This window comes from Musca domestica, unplaced genomic scaffold (assembly GCF_030504385.1).
Source record: "Musca domestica strain aabys unplaced genomic scaffold, Musca_domestica.polishedcontigs.V.1.1 26, whole genome shotgun sequence".
Taxonomy (NCBI): Eukaryota; Metazoa; Arthropoda; class Insecta; order Diptera; family Muscidae; genus Musca; species Musca domestica.
In genome coordinates, this window is record NW_026712283.1 from 5,224,038 (window position 1) to 5,244,105 (window position 20,068).

The window sequence follows — 20,068 nt, forward strand, 5'->3', positions numbered from 1 at the left end:
AAATATTGCGATATGTTCAGTTCACTAGCCATTTTTCGGCCACGATGTGGGTTTCGATCAAATTGCTTCTTTACTTTTCGAACCATTTTTGCTGAAGTTGCTGTTTTCTTCTGTCCACTTCCTTGCACTAGGGTTACGCTACCAGTATCACGGTAACGAGCGATGGTACGAGTAACAAAAGATTTATTCACATTTAAATGCTGGAGTGCTCTAACGATAGCCACTTGTAATTTTCTAGCCAAATATAAAGAAATCAGACTATAACGCTCGAATTCCATCACGAATAACTTATTTTCTGGAAAATTCTTACCTAAATGCTTTTGTACGCTTGTAAACAATATAATGAGCTGTCACTGGAATAATTTTAACAACTGTCGGACGAGTGGCTTATAAATGACAACAGTCTGAAGTTGATTGCAATTTTTTTCAAGTTTCGCATTTGAAAATGGTTATTTAAGATTCGTTCCAAATGATGCAGGGTATTCAAAGTTCGGCCCGGCCGAATCTACAGTTTTGTTTACTTTTAGTTCTTGTGAGTCATTACTGGTATCGATCGCTTGCAACAGAGCTCATCCTTTTGCCAGTTTTCCACAGATGTTTTATGAAGAAGATACCGTTCAGAGGTCTAATTTAATGTAGATTTTCTAAGAATGTTAGGTTTTTGTTATAAACATAAGGTCGTTAGAATATGAATAGGAGATCTTCTGCTGAACCCATACTGAATATTTGGAACACAAAGTGTTTGATTACTTGTGTACATTTTTATACCCTCCACCTTGGAAAGGAGGGTATATTAATTTTGTCATTCCGTTTCTAACATCCTTAAATATTCGTCGTAGACCAATTAAAGTATATATATTCATAATCAGCATATAATTCTAAGTCGATTTAACGATGTCCGTCTGTCTGTCTGTTGAAATCAGATACAGCCCACATTATTTGACGTAGAGCGCCAAAATTTAGCAGAGAAATTTGTATTGTGTCTAGAATGGTTGGTATTGAAAATGAGATATATCGGTCCACGTTTTGGTATAGTCCCCATATAACGGTAACTTCCTGATATTCGATATTTTAATGTTTTATGCCACATTTTTTCACGGATTTGTCGGAAAATTGGTATTTGTAGGTCATAAGGGATCTCACTTCGTGTGGTGAGACATTGCATGTATAGGTCCACGCTTTGGTATAGCCCCCATATTAAGGTACATCCCGATATTCGGCATTTTGATAATTTTTGCACACATTTTTTCACTGATTTGTCTAAAAAATGGTATTTGTAGGCCATAATGGGTCCTAGTTCGTGAGGCGAAACATTGTATTTATAGGTCCACGTTTTGGTATAGTCTCCATATAACGGTACCTCCCGATATTCGGTATTTTGGTGATTTTTGGCACATTTTCCCATGAATATGTCTAAAAATTAGTATATGTGGGTCATAATGGGCTCTTATGTTTCCTTTACCCTAAGGTGGAGGGCATTAAAAGTTTGGCCCGGCCGAACTTAATGTTTTTTTTACTTGTTTTATATAAATCTATTTATATTCACATACGAATCATTGCAAATCCCATTACAAATTTGATGTCGTCATTACAACCAAAAATAAATAAAATACAAAAAAAAAAAAAATAAATAAAAAAAAAACGCTTAAATGTCAGTTCAGCTAAATTACCAAGTGAAACGACGAGTCAGGAATTGGATTTGAAATTCACGAAACAAAAAAAAAAAAAAAAACGACAAAACAAAACATTGATAGATTGAAACGAAATGAAATGTGTGCGCATGCGCATTAATGTGCACCGAAACATGAAATGATATTTTCAACGAACAACCGGCACTCGGTACAGACGGAAAATGTAAACAGCCAGCAGCAACAACATTAAAAAAATAATAACAGCAACAACAACACGAACAACAACACCAATAACAGCATTTTGATTGGTCATACGCATCGTAATGCAAAATATTTTATTGATTGTCAGCTGTAATGAAGCAACAAAATGACACAAACACACACACACATTTATACATAAAAACGTATGTATGCAAGTTTGTGTGGTAAACGATGCCTGGTGGCTAATCTACGACTTAACGAACGAGCGACGGATTGAACAAGAAAAAGTTATCGTAGGTTTTCTATAGCTCTGTGAATATTATTTATATCTCTCAGCTATAATTTTTATTAATAAAAATAAATAAATAAAATTTTATGGCAAAAAAAAAAACGAAAACATTAAAATGGAAACAGGGAAATGCCATAAATCGTAATGGGATTATAAAGTGGGGTGATCTTATTCCATGCGCACATATATGGGGAAAAACAAACCACGCAAGTGGATAAAATTATCCACATTGGAGGATAAAATTATCCCCATTGGTGGAAAATTATCCAGACATGAGGATAAAATTAGCGACGTAGGTGGATAAAATAATCCACGTAAGTGGATAAAATTATCCAAGTTGGTGGATAAAATTATCCGCGTTGGTGGATAAACTATCCACGCTGGTGGATAAAATTATCCACGTAGGTGGATAAAATTATCCACGCAGGTGGATGCAATTATCGACGAAGGTGGATAAAATTATCCACGTTGATGGATAAAATTATCCTCATTGCTGGATAAAATTATCCACATTTGTGGATAAAATTATCCACATTGGAGGATAAAATTATCCACGTATATGTCGAGAAAATGATGCACATTATAAATAATCCACGTAAGTGGATAAAATTATCCAAGTTGGTGGATAAAATTATCCGCGTTGGTGGATAAATTATCCACGCTGGTGGATAAAACTATCCACGTAGGTGGATAAAATTATATAGACATGAGGACAAAATTATCGACGAAGGTGGATAAAATTATCCACGTTGATAGATAAAATTATCCTCATTGAAGGATAAAATTATCCTCATTGGAGGATAAAATTATCCACTTAGGTGGATAAAATTATCCACGTGTATGTCGAGAAAATGATGCACATTATGGATAAAATTATCCACGATGATGGATAAAAATATCCACGTAGGTGGATGAAATTATTCACGTAGGTGGATAAAGTTATCCACGCAGGTGGATAAAATTATCCAGACATGAGGATAAAATTAGCGACGAAGGTGGATAAAATTATCCACTCTGGTGGATAACATTATCCACGTAGGTGTATAAAATTATCCACGCCGGTGGATAAAATTAACCACTCTGGTGGATAAAATTATCCACATTGGAGGATAAAGTTTTCCACGTTGCTTGATAAATTATCCACTTTGGTGGATAAATAATGCACGTATATGGATAAAATTGTCCACATTGGAAGATAAAATTATCCGCATTGGAAGATAAAATTATACACTTTGGTGGATAAGATTATCCTCGTTAGTGGATAAAATTATACACGTTGGTAGATATTTTTATCCACGTAGGTGGATAAAATTACCCGCGAATGAGAATAAAATTATCCATGTAAGTGGATAAAGTTTACCATATTGGTGCATCACATTATCCACATTGGCGAATAAATTTATCCTCCTTGGTGGATAAAATTATCCTCATTGGTGGATAATATGGTTCAAATGGGTGGATAAAATTATCCACGTATATGCTAAAATTATCCTCATTGGTTATCCTCATTTTTCGCATTAGCGAACATTATCCAATTGCTTGGATATTCTAACCATTTTGTGGTATAATCTTTATACCCTCAGCCATATGGCTAGAGAGGGTATATATCATTTGATACGGTCAAAACGTGCCTCATCGAAATAACGGTTTTAGACCCTAGGTCTCTTTGGAACAAATCCGTTTCAGGACATTTAGAGTCGATCTAGCGATGACCGTCCTTCCGTCTGTCTATCTGGCTGGCTGGTACCCACGATAACTCTCGAAGGGTGTGTCCGATTTGATCCAAACGATAATCCGATCTTGTTCCAACTTTGCAAATCCTAATAATTGCATCAGTTCTAGGTCAGGTGCGAAAGTGGTACTTGTCCCACAAAACTTTGAATAACTATAACTCCTATAGACTGTGATGTAAGATTCCGCTTATCTTCGTCGTCTCCTTCTGGTACCTCCCCCTCAAAGGGTCATAATTTTGAATATCCATGGAGCTCATAAAATGCGAAATTAATATCCGATTCCATTCAGACTTGGCACATCTCAATATTTCTATCAACACAAGATCTGTTATAAATGTGGTGGTGATCGGACCATTCCTTCTGATACCTCCCCCACAAAGGGTCAAAGTTTTGAATAACCAAAACGTTTATAAAATCCGAAATAAGCATCCGATTCTCTTTGAATGTCACACATTCCTTTATTTCTACTAACACAAGATCTTTTGTGAATATGGGATATATCTGTCCTCTCCTTCTGGTACCTGCCCCACAAAGAGTCAACATTTTGAATATCCTCGAAGCTCATCAAACGCGAAATTAACTTCCGATTCCATTCAGACTTGGCACATCTCAATATTTCCATCAACACGCGATCTGTTATAAATATGATGGAGGTCGGACCATTTCTTCTGATACCTCCCCCACAAAGGGTCAAAGTTTTGAATATCCAAAACGTTTATAAAATCCGAAATAAGCATCAGATTCTCTTTAAATGTCACATATTCCTTTATTTCTACTAACACAAGATCTGTTGTGAAGATGGGATATATCGGCCCTCTCCTTCTGGTACCTACCCCTTAAAGGGTCAAAATTTTGAATATCCTCGAAGCTCATCAAACGCGAAATTAACATCCGATTCCATGCAGACTACACACATCTCAATATTTCCATAAACACAAAATCTCTTATAAAGGTGGTGGAGATCGCACCATTTCTTCTGATACCTCCCTCCATAGAGTTCAAGATTTTGAGAAACCAAACGCTCGGAGTGATCCAAATAAACACCCAACTCTCTTCAAGTTTCACACATCCGAACATTTTTGCTAACACAAGATCTGTTGTGAAGACTATATATATTTGCGAAACCCTTCTTGTATCTCACCCACAAAAAGTCAAAATTTTCAATCTGTCATAACTTGCGAAACAAGCCAGTGATTTTTTACAATTTGCTATATCTAAATATTTCTCTCGACCAGAAACTTGGGATGAATATGGATTTTATGATGAAGATACCAATATAGGCCAATCCTGGGAGATCGCAATATTTAAAACGTATTTATTTAGATCCAATATGAAATGGACAATATTGGCCCATTCCTTCAGAATCCACACCATAGAGGGTCAAGAGCTTAAATAATCATAACAGCAGTCAAAATTTATTGAAATAATCGAACATTGGCTGAGTCGGTATACGTCTGTGGGCAGAACCGACTGATATATATTTTTTTAACTTGTTGTAGCACAACTTATCCACGCTGTTACATAGATTTTTGATGCGCACCACTCTAACATCCATTTGAAATATTCCAAACCAGCTGCCATCTGAAATCAAATCAAACGTCTAAGCATGCGCACAACGAATGCACTCACAAATTGTTACTACGGCCATTGCGATGTGTCAACGATTGCAGCGATGTTTTTTTCCTTCAATTTTTTGTGTTTTGTTTTGCGGTGAATACAATTTGAAAATTAACAAACAACTCTCATACCTGTGCCTCTAAATCTGCACCAGCACACATACTTGCTCGCTCACATGCTGCCACCTGGCAGATGTTGTTGCCGTCGTCGTCTGGCGGCCATAAAAAAAACACACCGAGCAACATTCAAATTGCAACCAAAATTGCACATCTTAAAAATTAAATGAAATCAACATTGTCACGTTATATTCATGTAGATTTAATTAAAAACGAAAATGTAAACAAAAAAAAAAAGTAAAATTGTTTGAAAAAAAAAATGAAGAAAAGGTTATGCGGCAAAATTAAATTTTGGAAAAATTGCAAAAGTGTTTTCTATGATTCTGAAGAATCCATTTTAATTGAGTAGGAAAAATTCTTGAAATATTTTAACCTTTAATTTGTAACGTTTGCACGTTACACAAATCAAATCAAAGAAAACAAAACAAAAGACTTAAGACACAAACTTCATGACATTCCGAGTCCATGCAGTCTGGCCGTGGACAAAACACTGCCGAAAAACAAAACGCCAAAACCAAACAAAACAAAAAAACTCAAAACCAACAACAACAACAAATCATGTTTCGTTAGTAGCGCTGTCACACGGACTTGTCGTCTACATACCCTTCACTTAATCAATTGCTTGCCAGACTTTGTGTGATTTTCCACGGTTGTCTATTTAAAATAGCAACAGTCATTGGAGGGAAAAACATACAGAGCGGCTGCTGTTGCTGCTGCCACTGGCTGTTATGATTCGAACCAACTTGCGACGGCTCGAGTGAAAAAAAAAAACAGAAAAAAATCGAAACAACATTTGGCACAAAATGTGACAACTGTTATTTGTTAAATGAAATTTATGATAAATACAAAAAAAATTTAAAAATAAAGGGGGTATCTGACAGTGTTTTGAAATGAAAGCAAATAAATATTAAAAAAAATCGAAATGAAAAATAGTTTTTATTTTATAATTAACAATATCTATTATTTATAAGATTTTAATATAAAAATATTGCATGCTTTTAGGCGCTTCAATGAGAACTACTATTAATTCAAAATTTAAAAGTTATATGTTACTAGAAATACAAGAAGAAAAAAAATAAAATTATTAAAAAATCCAGGTCCTTTTCAAAAATATTCTTTAAAAATCCACGTTTGTTAATCCTTTTCAAAAATATTAAAAAATATTTTTGAAAGGGACCAACAAAACCTAGATTTTTTTAAGAATATTTTTGAAAAGGACCTGGATTTTTTTTTAATTTTTTATTAAAAAAAAATATTTTTTAAAAAAATATTTTTGAAAGGGACCAACAAAACCTATTTTTTTAAGAATATTTTTGAAAAGGACCTGGATTTTTTAATATTTTTATTTTTTTCTTCTTGTATTTCTAGTAACATATAATTTTTAAATTTTAAATTAATAGTAGTTCTCATTGAAGCGCCTAAAAGCATGCAATATTTTCAAATTAAAATCTTATAAATAATAGATATTGTTAATTATAAAATAAAAACTATTTTTCATTTCCATTTTTTTAAATATTTATTTGATTTCACTTCAAAACACTGTCAGATACCCCCTTTATTTTTAGATTTTTTTTTCTGTTGGACTTTTTCAAAAATATTCGTTAAAAAATCCATTTTTGTTAATCCTTGAAAAAAATATTCTTTAAAAAATCCACGTTTGTTAATCCTTGAAAAAAATATTCTTTAAAAAATTCACGTTTGTTAATCCTTGAAAAAATATTCTTAAAAAAATTCACATTTGATAATCCTTGAAAAAAATATTCTTTAAAAATCCACGTTTGTTAATCCTTAAAATCCCTAAAAAATCCGCGTTTCAGATGTTCCTTAAAAAATATTCTTTAAAAAATCCACGTTTCTGTTGGTCCTTTTCAAAAATGTTCTTTAAAAAATCCACGTTTCTGATGGTCCTTGAAGAAATATTCTTTAAAAAATCCACGTTTCTGATGGACCTTGAAGAAATATTCTTTAAAAAAATCCACGTTTCTGTTGGTCCTTGAAAAAATATTCTCAAAAAAATCCACGTTTCTGAAGGTCTATGAACAATTATTATTTGAAAAATCCACATTTGTTAATTCTTAAAAAAATATATATAAAAATATATATGTATATATATATAAAAAATTCTTTAAAAAATCCACGTTTCTGTTGGTCCTTGAAAAAATATTCTCAAAAAAATCCACGTTTCTGAAGGTCTATGAACAATTATTATTTGAAAAATCCACATTTGTTAATTCTTAAAAAAATATATATAAAAATATATATGTATATATATATAAAAAATTCTTTAAAAAATCCACGTTTGTTAATCCTTTTCAAAAATATTTTTTAAAAAATCCACGTTTGTTAATCCTTGAAAAAAAATGTTCTTTAAACAATTTACTTTTGTTAATCCTTGAAAAAAATTCTTTAAAAGATCCACGTTTGTTAATCCTTTTCAAAAATATTTTTTAAAAAATCCACGTTTGTTAATCCTTGAAAAAAAATGTTCTTTAAACAATTTACTTTTGTTAATCCTTGAATAAAATTCTTTAAAAAATCCACGTTTGTTAATCCTTTTCAAAAATATTTTTTAAAAAATCCACGTTTGTTAATCCTTGAAAAAAAATGTTCTTTAAACAATTTACTTTTGTTAATCCTTGAAAAAAATTCTTTAAAAAATCCACGTTTGTTAATCCTTTTCAAAAATATTTTTTAAAAAATCCACGTTTGTTAATCCTTGAAAAAAAAATGTTCTTTAAACAATTTACTTTTGTTAATCCTTGAAAAAAATTCTTTAAAAAATCCACGCTTGTTAATCCTTGAAAAAAAAAATGTTTTTTAAAAAATCCACGTTTGTTAATCCTTGAAAAAAAATGTTCTTTAAACAATTTACTTTTGTTAATCCTTGAAAAAAAATGCTTTAAAAAATCCACGTTTGTTAATCCTTTTCAAAAATATTTTTTAAAAAATCCACGTTTGTTAATCCTTGAAAAAAAATGTTCTTTAAACAATTTACTTTTGTTAATCCTTGAAAAAAATTCTTTAAAAAATCCACGTTTGTTAATCCTTTTCAAAAATATTTTTTAAAAAATCCACGTTTGTTAATCCTTGAAAAAAAATGTTCTTTCAAAAATTTACTTTTGTTAATCCTTGAAAAAAATTCTTTAAAAAATCCACGTTTGTTAATCCTTTTCAAAAATATTTTTTAAAAAATCCACGTTTGTTAATCCTTGAAAAAAAATGTTCTTTAAACAATTTACTTTTGTTAATCCTTGAAAAAAATTCTTTAAAAAATCCACGTTTGTTAATCCTTGAAAAAAAAAAATGTTTTTTAAAAAATCCACGTTTGTTAATCCTTGAAAAAAAATGTTCTTTAAACAATTTACTTTTGTTAATCCTTGAAAAAAAATGCTTTAAAAAATCCACGTTTGTTAATCCTTGAAAAAAAAATGTTCTTTAAACAATTTACTTTTGTTAATCCTTGAAAAAAATTCTTTAAAAAATCCACGTTTGTTAATCCTTGAAAAAAAATGTTTTTTAAAAAATCCACGTTTCAATATTCTTTAAATAGTTCACGTTTCTGGTGGTCCTTGAAGAAATATTCTTTAAATAATCCACGTTTCTGGTGGTCCTTGAAGAAATATTCTTTAAAAAATCTCCGTTTTTGATGGTCCTTCAAAAAATATTCTTTAAAAAATCCACGTTTCTGTTGGCCCTTTTCAAAAATTTTCCTTAAAAAATTTACGTTTGCTGATTCTAAAAAATTGTTTTCTTTAAAAAAATCCACGTGTGGTTGTCCGTTGATCCTTTTAATCCCTTCTTGAACCACTGTCCCATCCATCAGTTATGAATACAAAAGTCAAACGTATGTGCACCACAATTTTCATAAAACTTCAAATTGATTTGACAACTGATTGCAACTGTATCTAATCTTGGAGAGTAACTCAGACCAAAACAGAGAAAAAAAATCAAAACAACGACAAGCTATAGACAATCCGTCGTACGACTGGACTGGACGATAAATTGAATATGCGAATGTGAATAGCAAACGAATATATAATTATATGTGTACAAATATTTATGTATATATGTTACGGGTCCAGCACAACTCTCTTTTTATATTAATGTTACATATTTATTTTTTTTATTTCTCTCCCCTTTTAGGCCGACAAGTTTTTTGAAATGAATTGATGTTGTTGCAGCGCTTTGACTACAAAAATGCACTTCATTTTGGGTAAGTAAGCGATTTGAGTTTTTTTTTTTTGTGAGATTTGTTTAAACATGTTTGCATTTTGATTTTTAAATACCCTACTGAGAGCATATGGAACACTTTTGATTGTTCTTCAAAGTCCTTGAAAAAATAATTAAAAAAATCCTCGGTTATAGTCTTGAGAGTCCTTGAAAAAATATTTTAAAAAATCCACGACAATACCCTTGAGAAACCTTGAAAAAATATTTTAAAAAATCCACGACAATACCCTTGAGAAACCTTGAAAAAATATTTAAAAAATCCACGACAATACCCTTGAGAAACTTTGAAAAAAATATTTAAAAAAAAAAATCCACGACTGCGGCCTTGGGAGTCCTTGAAAAAAAAAATAAAATCCCGGAATACAGCCTTGGGAGTCCTTGAAAAAAAAATAAATTTTAAATCCCCGACAATAGACTTGGGAGTCCTTGAAAATAATATTTAAAAAATCCAAGACTATAGCATTGGGAGTCTCTGAAAAAAAATATTTATAATATCCACGACTATAGCCTTGGGAGTCCTTGACAAAAATATTTAAAAAATCCAAGACAGAATGGCAGTCCTTGAAAAAAATATTTAAAAAATATTTAAAAAGTTTACGACTGTAGCCTTGAGAGTACTTAAAAAATATTTCAAAAATCCACGACTATAGCCTTGACAGTCTTTGACAAAATATTTAAAAAATCCACGACTATAGCCTTGGGAGTCCTTGAAAAAATATTTAATAAATCCACGACTACAGCCTTGGGAGTCCATTAAAAAAAAATAAAAAAAATCCACTACTATTGCCTTGGGAGTCTTGAAAACAAATATTTAAAAAATCCACGACTATAGCCTTGGGAGTCATTGAAAAAATATTTAAAAAATCCCCGACAATAACCTTGGGAGTCCTTGAAAAATAATTAAAAAATAGAAGACTATAGCCTTGAGAGTCCTTGAAAAAAAATTAAAACATCGAAGACTACAGCTTTGAGAGTCCTTGAAAAAAAATTAAAAAATCGAAGACCATAGCCTTGAGAGTCCTTGAAAAAATATTTCAAAATTCTACGCCTATAGCCTCGGGAGTCCTTGAAATAAATACTTAATAAATCCACGAGTGGATATTAGAGTCCAGTTTTAGAGCCATTTCAGATATTAGATTTCTCTCTTGTCGACCCAGTCCTCTTTTTCAACCTTAAAATGGTCCAACTTGTTTTCTTCGGCCGACCGACCGTTCCATGGCATGACACTATGTAACTTATGTTGTCGATGTTAATAAAAGTACCAAGTTTTGTTGCTGTTGTTGCTGTTGTTTTGCATTCTTCATGTTGTTGTCCATTTAATTGTGTGTTATATTTTCAAAGATTATAATTTAGATTGTAAATATGAATATTACGATGACATTTGAAATGTTCTGACTGAGGCCGTAGTTATTGTTGTCGTTTATGTTGTTCTGCTGCCATGTCTTGTCAACATGTTATGTTGGGTTATTTGTTCAACAACGACAACAAATAACATCATAAACAATCATAATAAAAATAAAGAATACTAACAGGAATAATAACAACACAAAAAATACAAATTTATGTCACAAATGTGACAGCTGGGGAAATGACATGTGAGGGGTAGATGGACCTCGTAAAGGTCTACTATGGGGAGAAGACTTGAAAATTTCTTGGAAAAAATCAACTCTTGGTTGTCCTTGAAAAAATATTCTTTAAATAATCCACGTTCTTTGGTCCCTAAAAAGAGATTCTTTAGTAAAATCCAGGCTCTGTTGATCCTTGATAAAATATTCTTTACAAAATTCACGTTTCTGTTGATCCTTGAAAAAAAATCTTTAAAAAATTCACATACTCTTGGTCCTTGAAAAAAATATTTTTTAAAAAATCCACGTGTTTCTCGGTCCTTGAAAAAATATTTTTTAAAAAATCCACGTGTCTCTCGGTCCTTGAAAAAATATTTTTTATAAAATCCTCCTTTCACGGGTACTTAAGAAAATATTCTTTAAAAATTCCACGTTGCTGGTGGTCTTTGAAAAAATATTCCTTAAAAAATCCACGTTGTTGTTCGTCGTTGAAAAAATCTGCGTTTCACGGGCCTTGAAAACATTCTTCCTTAAAATTCCACTTTGTTGTTGGTCGTTGAAAAAATATTTTCCAAAAAATCCACGTTTCACGGGTTCTTGAAAAAATATTCCTTAAAAATTCCATATTTCTGTTGGTCCTCGAAAAAATATTCCTTAAAAATTCCATATTTATGTTGGTCCTCGAAAAAATATTCCTTACAAATTCCATATTTCTATCGGTCCTTAAAAAAATATTCCTTAAAAATTCCATGTTTCTTTTGGTTTTTTTCAAAAAATCCACGTTTCTGTTGGTCCTTTTCATAAATTATTCTTTAAAAAATGCACGTTTCTGTTGATCTTTTCAAAAATATTCTTTAAAAATCCATATCTCTTTTGACCTTTTCAAAAATATTTCTTAAAAAATCAACGTTTCTGTTGGTCCTTATCAAAGATATTCTTTAAAAATCACGGGTATCTGTTGGTCCTTTTCAAAAATATTACTTAAAAATTCCACGTTTCTGTTGGTCCTTTTCAAAAATATTCTTTAAAAAATCCACGTTTCTGTTGGTCCTTTTCAAAAATGTTCTTTAAAAAATCCACGTTTCGCCTGGACCTTTTCAAAAAGATTCTTTAAAAAATCCACGTTTCTGCTGGACCTTTTCAAAAATATTCTATAAAAAATCCACGTTTCTGTTGGTCGACTCCAAAAATATTCTTTAAAAAATCCACGTTTCTGTTGGTCGACTCCAAAAATATTCTTTAAAAAATCTACGTCTCTTTTTGACCTTTTCGAAAATATTCTTTAAAAAATCCACGTTTCTGTTGGTCCTTTTCAAAAATATTCTTTAAAAAATCCACGTTTCTGTTGGACCTCTTCGAAAATATTCTTTAAAAAATCCACGTCTCAGCTGGACCTTTTCAAAAATATTCTTTAAAAAACCACGTCTCAGCTGGACCTTTTCAAAAATATTCTTTAAAAAATCCACTTCTCTACTGGACCTTTTCAAAAATATTACTTTAAAAAATCCACGTCTTAGCTGGACCTTTTCAAAAATATTCTTTAAAAAATCCACGTGCCTTCTGGTCTTTGAAAAAATATGTTTTTAAAAAATCCTCGTTTCTGTTGGTCCTTGGAAAAATATTCTTGTGAAAATCTTCGTCTCTAAAAATATTCTTTAAAAAATCCTCGTTTTTGTTGGTCCTTGGAAAAATATTCTTTTGAAAATCCACGTTTCTGTTGGTCCTTTTCAAAAATATTCTTTAAAAAATCCACGTTTCTGTTGGTCCTTTTCAAAAATATTCTTTAAAAAATCCACGTTTCTGTTGGTCCTTTTCAAAAATATTCTTTAAAAAATCCACGTTTCTGTTGGTCCTTTTCAAAAATTATTCTTTAAAAAATCCACGTCTCAGCTGGACCTTTTCAAAAATATTCTTTAAAAAATCCACTTCTCAGCTGGACCTTTTCAAAAATATTCTTTAAAAAATCCACGTCTCAGCTGGACCTTTTCAAAAAGATTTTTTAAAAATCCACTTTTAGTCCTTTTCAAAAATATTTTTTTTAAATCCACGTCTCTGCTGAACCTTTTTAAAAATATTCTTTAAAAAATCCACGTTTCTGTTGGTCGACTCCAAAAATATTCTTTAAAAAAGCCATTTTTCTTTTAGTTCGTAGAAAAAATAATCTTTTAAGAATTTCACGCTTCTATTGGTCCTTTTCAAAAATATTTTTTAAATAATCCACGTCTCTGCTGGACCTTTCCGAAAATATTCTTTAAAAAATCCAAGTTTCTTTTGGTCCCTAAAAAATTATTATTTAAAAAATCCTTCTCAAAAATATTTTTTAAAAATCCACATTTTTTATATACATTTTTTAAATAACTCAAACAAAAGACTTAAGGCACAAACACGACCATGTATTCGCTCAGCCATTGGCCTTATTTTCCGTTTTCTTTTTGTTGTTTTTGTAAATCAAATCTCCACAATCAACTTTTAAGTCATAGCTCTTATCAAATTAATCAATCTAATCTGAGATTTTTTTGAGACCATTAAAAAAAGACTACGAAAACTTGTTTTCCTAACTGTACCAACAATTTTTATTTTTAGTTTATTTTTCTTGTTCGTTTTTTTATTTGTTATGATTTACGTATTATGTATGTCCAAAAAAAAAAAAAAAAAAAAACGAGCGATAATATCTGCTTTCGTGTCTCTTTTTATATTTATCTATTTTTTTTTTTTACAATATAAATTTGATATAACGTTTTGTTTAAGTTAATTTAAAAAACGCCCAACAAAACCACAAATATTTTCAAAAATATTTCTATTGTTGGCATTTGGATGGCGAGTCTTTCTTTTTTTTTTCGTCTTCTTTAATTTAATGCAAAACACCTGCTGTGCGAACTCACACGCCTCAGTCCGTAGTGGATATTTGGTTGTTATCTGATATCATGATATCATCACCCGAAATTCCTCCAAAGCAAATAAATCCTGAATTGAAGTATTGAATTAAAGAAATTAATTCGAAACGCGAGGCAGAAAAAGAAATTCTTAAATCAAATTAGACAAACCACAACAAAAGACCGCAGAGAATAGACAACAGGCCATAACAATGCCACCCAACAATAATTGAAGGCAGGAATTCAACTTCGCTGTGAGGGGGAAGGGGAAGAGTCTCCAACGGCTTGTAAACAAGAAGCTCATTTTTTGTTGTTAGACCATAAATATTTGTATCTTTTTGATAATGTGTTGCCTGAAAATGATTATGTGGAGAGGAGAGGAGAAAAGAACAGCGAAACAAAAGACTTAAGACACAAGCACACCCAGTGCCAGGGAATGCAAGCTCTCCTCTCTCTCTAAGTCAATAAAATATTAATTAATTACATTTTTATTGATCGAAATGAGATGAGTTGATTTGATTTGTTTGGAGGGAGGGAGATATTCTTGGGTGTCAGGCTGTGTGATCATCTTACGAATGGCATGGAAATGCCAATGAAAGTTCTTTGAAAGAAGAAAAAATTCAATTCAAAATACGTAATAGCGGTATCTATGCCAATAGAACCGATGATGATGTTGATGTTGAAGATGATGGTACCGATGACGGCAATGATGATGACGATAATAGAGATACCTTCTCATTCACAATCATAAAAAATATCGATTAATTTATGGCTGTTTTTAATTCATTTGAAATAAAAACCAATAATCTTTTTTTGTTTGAATAAATATTTCGAAACAATGAAGACAAAAAATAAAAATACAAAATAAAATAGAGTCAATATAAACGAGCCAACCCGTATTAGAAATCGTTCTTAATATTCGCTCAAATCACATTAAAATATCTGATTATTATCGAATAAAAGACTAATTAATTTGATGCAATTTTCGATAAGCGTTGCAGTTGGAAACAAATTTTGGATTACCAGAAGGAAGAGCAACAACTTGATTATTGAAGGGAATGCAAATTTAGGAGAGTGGTGTAATGGGGTTTCCAGATTTTGTGGATTTTTCATCAATTTTGTAGGAAAATTTTTATTTTTATACAATATACGATATGGCTAGAGAGAGGGTATTGGTCATTTGATACAACCAAAACGTACCTCGTCAAAATAACGGTTTTAGACCGTAGGTCTGCTTGGGCAAAATCCGTTTCAGGACATTTAAAGTCTATCTAACTGGCCGGCTGGTGCTCACGATAACTGTCAAAGAGAGTATCCGATTTGGTCCAAACTTGGTACATCGTGATATTATTATTAAATTCAGATCGAGCTCGGTTCACTTCTTCTTGTACCTGCCCCAAGAAAGGTCGAAATTTTCAAAAAAAAAAAAAAAAAAAAACTAGTAAGCAAAGACTATAGTCGTGCGGGGCCGACCATGTGATACCCTACAACAGTACAATATGTTAGAAGCCTCTTTATGTCCACATCCATTTTGGAAGATTTCGCTTTTAAAATTATGTCACGAAGAACTGCCCAGATATCACCCCTAGTATTTTGACCAGGAACATTTTCCCAATATTTAGGCACTCCTTTGTGCTGTTAGTTATTATGGTCCAAAAGTGGTGGTCAATTCTTCCAGTTGTCCTAAACTCCAACTTCATGCGAGATTTCGTGTCCTTTGGTTTTTATTTGTGACCTTTATAACGACTGCAAAATCAGGAACATTTTTAGTTGTTGGTCCTACACCTACAAAATCTATATTTACATCATTATTGACATCTTTTTATGCGATTTTTTGTAGATTTTATTCTCTTATGCCAAGAGGGCATTCTGAATTGACAAAAATTTGTCAAAATAGGTCCAGCCATTCTTGAGATATAAGCATTCTAGCTAACATCCCATTTATTTTATATATTTCGCTATACTTTGACTTTTATGGACTTTTATTTAACACAAATGTTATGGTCTATTTCACCCGCTAAATATTACCCTATGACCATTAAAAATGGAGGGCTTCTGCCCAGCCCTAAGCTCTAGCCCCATGCTAACTTTCGCGTCGATTGGTCTATGATTGCGTCATGTAAAGCAACTGCAAAATCAGGAAATTGTTCAGTTTTTGGTCCATTTCAACCTCTAATATTTAGGGGATCATCTCCAAAAGCAATAGGGTTCTATCCTGGCTCTAGCCTCACCTCCAGCCCAATCAAACTTATAATACCCCCAACACATAGTGTTGTAGGGTATAAAAACAAGTAAAATTGTATCAGTCGGTTTTGCCGACAGTTTTATACCCTCAGCCTTGAGTTAGAATTATTCAAACTGTTAATCCTTTATGGGGGAGGTTCCGAAGCACTTGGCCAATATTGACCAATTCGTATCTGATATAAGACTCATAAAAATATTACAACGTGACAGATTTGGACTATATCGACTATATCCTATACTTTATATGAAATATGTTCAATTTTTTTGGAAAATGTGGTATTATGCGTGGGGTAACAGATATAGCTCACCAAAGTATTCCATAAATTACATATTCAAGTTAGATTTCTGGCCAAAAGAAATATTTAGACATTTAGAAATATTTAGGAAAGTTTTAAAGAATCGCCGACTTGTTTCGCAAGTTATGACATATATAAGTATTGGAAATTGTGTCCCTTTGTGGGTGAGGTACCAGAAGAGGTTTGCATATTTATATAAGCTTCACAACAGATTGTGCGTTACCAAAAATGTTAGAATGTGTGAAATTTGCAGAGAGTTGGATGCATACTTGCCCGTGTTTTATGTGCGTTTTGTTTTTCAAAATTTTGAAACTATTGTGGGGGGAAGTACTGCAGATCTTGTGTTAGTAAAAATAATGCCATGTGTGAAATATGAAGAGAATCGGAAGCTTATTTCGTATTTTAAGATCGTTTTGATTATTCAACATTTTGACCCATACCAGAAGGAACGGTCCGATCTTTACCATCTTTATAAAAAATCTTGTGTTGATGAGATGTGCCAAGTGTGTATGGAATCGGATGGTTATTTCCTGAATTTGACCCATTGTGAGGCAGGAACTAGAAGGAGTGAACCTGAGATAAAAAACTGCAACAAAGCCAAAAGCCGTTGTACAAAATACTTTGTACATACTTTTGAGTGCGATTGAGCCGCTGGAAAATGTAGCAATAAAAAATAAATGTTATAAAATTAAATATTTCCCAGCCGCCATAAAATATCACATGGGAGGAATTCGGTGATCTTGTGCGCTGACGCATACGATAATGCGTGAGATAATAAATGTTATGACCCACACGCACATATATCGATGCGCTCAGTAGATGCACAAGACCACTTGAATGAGATGTCAAGCTGTCCTGCAATGTTCTCCATCCAATATTAGAATAGATAAGAACAATTGTGTGGCTGCGACTAGGTTAAGTCAGATTAGTTTCAGTAGTACGTAAGGAACATATTTTAAAAATAAAATCAGAATTGAATCAACAGCCAAACCATTCGGTCGTATTCTTTTCTCACTTTACAGCCGTCATTTTTACATTTTTTTTAATTTTATTGAATGAAAGCCAAAAATGTCGGAAATAGCATTAAATTTTAGAATAAGTTTAGATTTGATCGAATTGGTCACCTTTGGCACGAATTATGGCCTTTCAACGGCCAATGAAACCGCCGCCACACTCTGCTCGAATGTTGCTCTGCGGTATTTTGGTCCATTCCCGGCGAAGCGCTTGCTTGAGGTGATCGATACTTTGGTATTTTCTAGTGCCAACCTGGCTTTCGAAAATACTCCAAACACAAGAGTCCTACGGATTAGTATCCGGAATTTTTGGTGGCCATTATGTGCTGGAAATGAAGCGAGAAACCTCATTTTGTAACCATTATTGGGTGGCGCGTGCTGAGTGCGATGGTGCTGGGTCCCGGTGGAATGTCTAAGGTCTGCGGCCTAAATGTTTGCGTGCCCAAGGCTTTAATACACCCTCCAGAATATTAATGACGTCGGGCTACACTACCAGTATCACAATAACGAGGGATGGTACCAGACACAAAAGATTTATTCCCATTTAAATGTTGGAGTGCTCTAACGATAGCCACTTGTGGTTTTCCAGCCAAATATAAAGAAATCACACTATCACGCTTGAATTCCATCACGAATAACTTTTTTTCTGGAAAATTCTCACCAAAATGCTGTCACTGGAATAATTTTAACAGCTGTCAGAGAGTGGCTTAGAAATTACAGTATTTTGAAGTTGCTTGCAGTTTTTTTCATCTCACCCTGTATATTCCATCTTCGCACCAGGCCTTTGGTAGATAAGAATATTGTGATGTGTGTAACTTTGATGTTTTTTTTGGGAGGTGCCTGTAGGAGTGTTCCGATCTCTACCATCTTCACACCAGTCCTTGGGTAAATAAAAATATTGTGATGTATGTAATGTGAAGATAATACGACTTTTATTTCACATTTTATAATCATTAAGGTTATTCAAAATTTAGATCCTTTGTGGGGGAGGTACTTGATGGAGTGGACCGATTTGTCCATCATTCACCTGATGCAAATATTTGGATTCGAAAAGTTGAAACAAAATCGCATTATCCTTTCTCTTTCTGTGCAGTAAAATATATTTGTAGAAAATTTCGACCTTTTGGAATCGAATCCGAACTCAATCTAAGTTTGATAATAATATTACGATTTACGTAGCCTGGAAAAAATCGGATTTCCCCTTGAGAGTTATCGTGCGCACAAGCCAGGAGACATACGGACGGACATCGCTAGAACGACTCCAAATTTTACACGCCTGTTTTGGACCGAAACTTTATAGAAACGACAGAATTTTTGATTATATTATCAAGAAAAGAAATACTTTTTAAAAATATTCGTTTTATGGTCTGTTGATCCTTGAAAAAAGCTAGAAAGTATCAGTCGGTCCATTTACTTAGATATATTTTCAATTGTGTCATTATTATTCAAACTCGATCCGTCATGGCTGAGGTTCCGAAGGAATCTGTATCAGACCAGCTAGCCAGAGGAACGGATGGACAGACTCTTCTAGATCGATTCCAAATGTCCAGAAACGAATTAAGTCTAAAGAGACATAGGTTCAAAAAAAAAAAAAAAAAAAAAAAAAAAAAATCAGGAGGCACGTTTTGGCCGTATCAAATGATATATACCCTCTGCTTGGGGTATAAAAATGCACAAATGTCAAACAAACCGAAGAAGAATATCGAACAGAGATTTTTTTATACTTCTGGCTATTTACCCATCCCATATTCTCGGAAGTCATTAATAGAATATTTATCGAAATTTGTCGCACCTTTTCTAATAAATAATAACAATTTTTTTCCCAAAGTCAAACAATTACAAATTGGATTTTCCCAAGAAAAAAAAAACTAATTTCAAGGACAACACACCCTCCCCCACTTGATTTATGATATCATGTATGTGTCTTAAGTCTTTTGTTTCGATTTGTTTTTTTCCTTCTCACCTACAATATTCAAAATATCCCCTGCATCGATACAAATTAATTCAATTCTATTTATGCAACAAAATATTGAATTATTTTGTATTCAGAATTTCTTAGAATAGTTGTGTCATTAAATTCCTTCGAGGCCAAGACACACACACAGGCATGTCGATTACAATGGAATTTTTATCGGAACCACTTATCTTATCCACGTCCACATCAACTGTCCATCCATCTATCCATCTGATGATCGTTGGTTGGTTCCATTCCCAAACAACAACAACTGCAACAAAAAGATCAAAAGATTTGATCTATCAA

General features: G+C 32.4%; 1 long non-coding RNA gene across 1 annotated transcript in view; it reads left to right on the top strand.

Annotated features, from left to right (window-relative positions):
• The window catches only part of LOC131803015 (uncharacterized), a 170,871-nt gene that overhangs the window by 79,366 nt on the left and 71,437 nt on the right, over window positions 1-20,068 (top strand). The window contains exon 2 of the long non-coding RNA XR_009342445.1: window positions 9,731-9,800. This is a non-coding gene — a long non-coding RNA (uncharacterized LOC131803015). The remainder of the gene's footprint in view (window positions 1-9,730; window positions 9,801-20,068) is intronic.